Source organism: Lactuca virosa, chromosome 5 (assembly GCF_052849685.1).
Source record: "Lactuca virosa cultivar CGN04683 chromosome 5, Lactuca_virosa_CGN04683_v6, whole genome shotgun sequence".
NCBI lineage: Eukaryota > Viridiplantae > Streptophyta > Magnoliopsida > Asterales > Asteraceae > Lactuca > Lactuca virosa.
In genome coordinates, this window is record NC_136430.1 from 325191758 (window position 1) to 325198385 (window position 6628).

Below are 6628 nucleotides of genomic sequence, written 5' to 3' on the forward strand. Positions count from 1 at the left end.
TGTCATCATCTGTCCCGTCAAACTCGTAGTCCGTGTACTCGTCGGGCCCAATGTCGTGTGCTGCCCCTTGTCCTTCCTCGGGGTCGTCTTCAATCATTCCGTGGTCCACCAAGACCTAGTGAAACTGAATGCCTTGATGCTCCTCTTCCATGGTGACTGTGATGAGGAACACGTAAGGAGGGTATATAATTTAACCATTATTAATCCTAAGATATTTTTAGTTGTTATAAAATTGGATTGATGTTCTCCTCCTGTTTAACAAGAGGGTATGCCTTAGGTTTACTGACCATCGCGATCGCCCCAGGGCATGTGATAGTTGTATTATGAAGAAATGTAGTTGATTAGGCTACATTTATCCCTAATACAACCATAAACAGTCCTGGCTTAACTAAGACGTCAGGTTTTTCCCAATCATCTTCTTTGATTTGTTATTATGTTCACTTTTCTAAGTCGCACAAGTAAGAGTGTTTATTAGTATATTTTATTTGTTTTGTTCAGAGTTGTTTAGTCCCTCATTGGGTTTATAGTTGCATATCAATGTGTGGTTAGATATGCCAGTTCACTATAAACAGAGCTCTGATACCAACCTGTCACAACCCCGAACCAGACGGCGGAAACGTCCGAGGGCTCGTGTGACTTAAATTGAAATATCATCACAATGAATATACATGAAACATAACATAAACATCACCATGCATTAATACATTACAACTGACCTTGTTCACATCAAGTACATTGTCTAAATATTACATATCCATATCATAAATTGTTTGAGAGTCACAAAACATAACATCCTAACACACTTGGAAATTTTCTTCAGCTTATCTGTTACCTGAGAATACAAGTTATTTTGAAAACGGTCAACATATATAATGTTGGTGAGTTCATAAGCATGTTTGACTTAAAATGGTTTGTATTGTTTGTAAAACCCAGAAAATCCGATATTTTTTTGTAACAAAAGCTATTTACGAAATAGATGTGATGATCCCATAAAAATATATGTATGTGATTTCAAAACATGTAAGAGTGAATGACTTTCATAATTGTTCATTGTATTGTAGTTGTTGTATGTAGAAGTGAATAATGTCGTTCCCCGAAAAATCCAATGTTTTCCAATTTAATTAGTTTAGCAGTTCTGTATTATTGTATAAATCACTTTGCATCGTCACAGTGTATGAATATGATTTCCCATGAATGATGATATGGTAATGGATCTCTATGTGAGTCGTTATAGCCATGCATAATAATGACTATTTCGCCTGCCTTGGCATTCTTGTGAATACCGGTATTGAATTAAGATTTTGTCACCCTAGACTGGCCGAGTCTAACTGTAGCGAGCAACTCAGGTGTAGGGGAGTCACCCCCGTATAGATCTATACACAAACTCTCGCCCTCCCTCCAGGAGACTCTGGTTATAACTACAGGCTACGGCCGACACTTATTGGTGCCAACCGATAATTCTCACTAAATCCCTATTATTACCCCATGAATTTGAATAACATTGATTACAACCCGTTTGATGTTTACATGAATATCAATAAAACCTAACAAACAGGAAAAAGGACAACTATGGCCCACTAATCATGTATGTTATTACAGACTGTCGAGTATGCGACGGACACGTTAGCCCGTTAAGCATATAATTGATTTGGACCATACTAGCAATGTCAATGGGCCAATAAGGCCCAATACCATCTAAAGCCATTGAGGGTCCCTTAGGCATGTAATTGGGCCACCAGAAGCCCAATAAACATGTATTATTTATGTTGGGCCCAATAGTCATGTTAATGAGTTACGAAGGCCCAATAAGCATGATTAGAAGTATTAAAGCCCAACCGATATAATATTTACTTGTTTTGTATAGTATTAATGTCGTAAGGTTTGTTTCACACGAATTGTTTAATCGAAAAGTCACCACATTCGCCGAATTGTTTTATAATGATATTTAGATTTATAAAATATATATATATATATATATATATATATATATATATATATATATATATATATATATATATATATATATATATATATATATATATATATTTCTATTTAAATCCATAAGTTATTAAAATTATGTATTTTTGACCCAATTATTTTAATATTGACATAATTGACCCAGAAATAATTGTTTGACCAATTCAGCCCATTTTCTAGTAAAAATGACAAATTTTTACCCCTTTTATGAAAAATGACATTTTAGGTCCTTAGATTATGTTTCTTGACATTTTCGGCCCAAACGCTCATTTAAATCATGATTTCAGCCCAAAATAAATTTTTGGACAGTTTCATCCCTTTAACTAAAAAGATTTACACTTGTAGTCCAAATTTGTGCAATTTTTACAATTTTAGCCCAAAATCCAAAAACTTTGCATTTTTAGTCCTATTTGGTAAGAAAGACATATTCAGCCCCTGAAATTTGTTTATTTGTGTTTTTAACTCATATTTTGATAAACTTGCAATTTCAGTCCCTTAAGTTTCATATTTTTTGCAAATTGGGCCTAAAAGCCGAAAATCCCAAACTTTAGCCCATTAGGCTAAAATTTACACTTTTAGTCCTTTAAAAACCGTGATTTTCATAATAACTCATATTTTAAGTGATTTGACCCTTTTGACCCTTATAAAAACCGTAAATGACATCATTTCCTCCATCTTTTGCTTATTTGTCAAAAAATGGTTCATAAATAGAATTTGTGTTTTGTTTTACTTAGTCTGAACTTGTATAATAGTTTTGCCTTGATAATAATATGTATAAGATATCTTAGGTCACATATTTCCTTAACAAGGTTAAGAATCTCGAATAGATCAAGTTTCTAACACATATTCATCAAATCAATTCAAGAAATCATACATATCATATAAAAACACATGGGTCTACACATTTTACTTGTATTCTCCCCCATAAATCATGTAAAAACCAAAAACAAGGGGTATGAACTCACCTTGCTTAGTTGTTCTAGGTTTGAAGAAGAATTGGAAGAGATTTTTAGGTCTTAGCACACCTTTGTTGTGGATCTCGAGTTTATGAAGCTTCTATGGTGTGATCATGGGGTTTTTGGAAACCCTAACCTTTGTTCGGCCTATTGGGCTCATTAAATAGTTCACGGCCCAATTAAAAGGATAGAATGGGTTTCACGGCCCATTGAAGTTTATTAGGTTTGTTATGGCCCAATAAGGCACATTAAGGCAAACCAATTCATTTTGGATCCATTATGGCCCAAAATGTTAAGTTTCATAAGAGTGGGTCCAATTAGGGGCCATTTAAGGGTCCTAAGCCCAAAATAGTCAAATTGGAAGCTTATTGGTCCATTAGGCCCAATAAGGAAATCCTGGTCCATAATGGACTTAAACCAGGATTGTTAGGGTTTCCAATCTTTTGTTGACCATTTGAAGTGTTGTATAGAGTGTTTGATGGAATTTTGTTGTTATTGAATAAACATCATGTTTTCAAGTCATGGTTACAATTATTGATAATGCTTACATAAGGATAGAACTTCCTAGCCAAATTTGCTAGTTGTGACAATATGGCAAGTTAACTGATCTTTACCATTTAGCTGAAATTTATGTAGAACAACATAGGGAGTTACTTCCTTTCATTACTTTCAAAGGAGACTTAGTTGATGAGACTAGTTTCGATTATGAGAGTGGAGTAGCGGACTATGACACCGTGCCTAACGATTCATATGCTTATGGTGTAGTTAATATAAGTGAATGTTTAAATGTTGACGACCTTATTAAATTTGTGGACGAGACCTTGACAAAGAATGAAAAAATCAAAATTTTGAACAAAACCGAGAAATCGACACAAAGTACTAAATTTTTTTTACTGATGTTGAAGATGATCCTGACAATATTAGTGAAATGCAGGAAGAGGAATGTACTGATTGCTTGAAATAGTCTGTCATTAATGTCACTTCATTGGCTAAGGACAAAGATAATGTCCACGCCAATGTGAACTTAAACGATGAGTCATCTTTGATAACGAAAACATGTGATTTTCAAAAAGAAAAAGTTGATGTTGAGGAAGTTACAAATAATGAAAGTGAGAGTGATGATGAATCATATGAGAAAGAAGTTCCTCGAGTTGTCGAAACTCAAGTGTATGAAGATACAGAAGAATTCTCAAAGATTTTGAAAAAAAGGGAAAACATTATTTAGAAACGAATATTGGTTTTTATCCCAAGTGCATCAAGGGTCTTCCAAATCAAGTGTTTGTGATGAAAGGCAATGTTGATAAAAATCAATCCTAAAATAAACAAATTGCTGAAAGAAGATAATCAAAGTGTGGCTAATGAAGGTTTTTACTCAAATCAAAATATGGAGGAAAACAAGTTAAACAAAAGATCACACATTTTTCAACGTCAAAAGAGTCAACAAGCTTTTCCTAAAGAAAATGAAAAGAAATATAACGAAGTTTGGATTGTGAAAACAGAAAAACCAAAAGTCGAAAGTAAAACTGAAGAAAGCATTATGAAATCTTTTCCTAATGATTCTAGTAATCAAAAGGCAAAAGTACAAGATTTCAAAAAGGAAGAAAATTCTGTTTCCCAAAAGGTCCCTTTTAAAACTCAAAATGAAAAGGTTGAAAATTTTGATATGAAAAATGGAATTTTTGGAAAGAATGAACGAAACAAGGCTTATTGGAAAAAATAAAAGGAAAATCAGAAAGAAAAGGTTTTAAGATACAAAAATAAACAAAAATATGAAAAGAAGTTTTCACAAACATAAAATACTCACACATACAAACATTTCTCTTCAAAGTGATTTGAACATTAAACAAATGAATGTTGGAAATAGGAGTGGTTTTTCACCAAAAGTGAATGTTGTAGAGAAATCAAATGAGAAAATGAATGAGAGTAATTCAAAACCAACTTAACATAATGTACAAGAAAGTTTTCATTAAAATTATGCTGAGAAATATATTCAAAAGGTGAAGGAATTTAAAAGTAATGGAAGGAAATCACAAAATCATTTCAGAACAATGCACAAAAGAATTTTTCTCAAAATCAAAAAGTTTTTCAAAAAGATTCTCGATTTGGTTATCAAAATCAATACCAGAATCGTTTCCAACAACGACCTCAAAAACCATCTTTGTCACAAATGGGTTTTACAAAAATGACAAATGTTGTGAGAAACAAATATTCCATTTAAACCTAATGATCCACATTTTTCAAATCTGGTTTCCAAGCACAACACGAATGTCTATTTTGTAAAAGGGAGAAATGACACGAAAAATTTCAATAATTGGTTGGAGGCAAAAGGGAGACAATTTCAGTCGCCAAAGTATTCTTAGGCACAAGTTCAAGAGGCTTATGAGAATTACTTGAATGACTCCTTGAATGGAAGTACTTCCTCTCAAGAATCAGTGTCGAAAGCATCACAATGGAAAAAAGGTCAATGCAATGAAAGTTGATGTGTTATAAGGAAAAGTTGAAAAAGAAAAACTTAATGTTGAAACTTCACCATTGCATATTAATGCCAAAAGCTGATGAAGTTGACTTAATTGAAAATTTTAAAACTAAAGTTCAAAATTGGATTTTTAGCTCTTCATTGCATAACTCGTTCCAAACTAATGTCCAAGGACCCAAAAGGTCTTAGGGACCTAAATCTCTCTAATTGATTGTAGGTACTATGTGACGAGCAATATGATGAAAATTGGTATATTGATAGTGGATGCTCGCGTCACATGACTGGGAGGAAGGAGAATTTGAGAGATTTTCGTTTTTTTGGAAAATGCTAATGTTGTAAAGTTTGGAAACAATCAAATGAGTTGCTTATGTCGAAGGGTTGAAGCATAACCGGATAAGCATATCTCAACTTGTAGTTTGAATAGGAAATCAAGGTCTTTTCGATGAGTAAGGAAGCATAATATCAAAAAAAGAAACGAAAGAAGTTTTGTTGAAGTCAAAGTGAAAGGGTGACATGTTCACTCTTGATCTGAAAACTATAGTGGGCATACCTTCTGTGTGCTTACTATCGAAAGCTTCTTTATATCTTAGTTGGTTATGACATCGACGTCTTTTTCATCTTAATTTCAAAAATCTAAATAAACTAGTTCTTAATGATATTTTTCGTGGTTTGCCTGTTTTGAAATTTTAGAATGATTCGTTATATGTAGCTTGTGAACAGGGGAAAAATATCATGAAGGTCATCCAATAACAATTGATTTAAAGATCATTGAACCGTTGAAACTTCTTCACATTGACTTTTGTGGACCTTCAATTGTTGAGTCTCTCAATAAGAAGAAATATATACTTGTTATTGTTGATGATTTTTCACGATTTACTTGAGTTTTCTTTATTATATAGAAATCCAAAACAAATCAAGTGATGATTGATTTTATCAAAAACATTGAACTAAGTTTGAAAAAGAAATTTCGTCAGATAAAGTAACAACGGATCTGAGTTTAAAAATCAAATTTTAGATGCATTTTTGACAGAATTGGGAGTATCACACAACTTTTCGTCTCCTTATACACCACAACAAAAATGGTGTTGTCGAATGGAGAAATCATTCCTTGTGTGAAGCAGCTAGGACGATGCTTATATACACGAATTTGGCACTATACTTTTGGGCAGAACCAGTTTCGACAGCTTGCTTTACACAAAATCGTTCTTTTATTGATCGT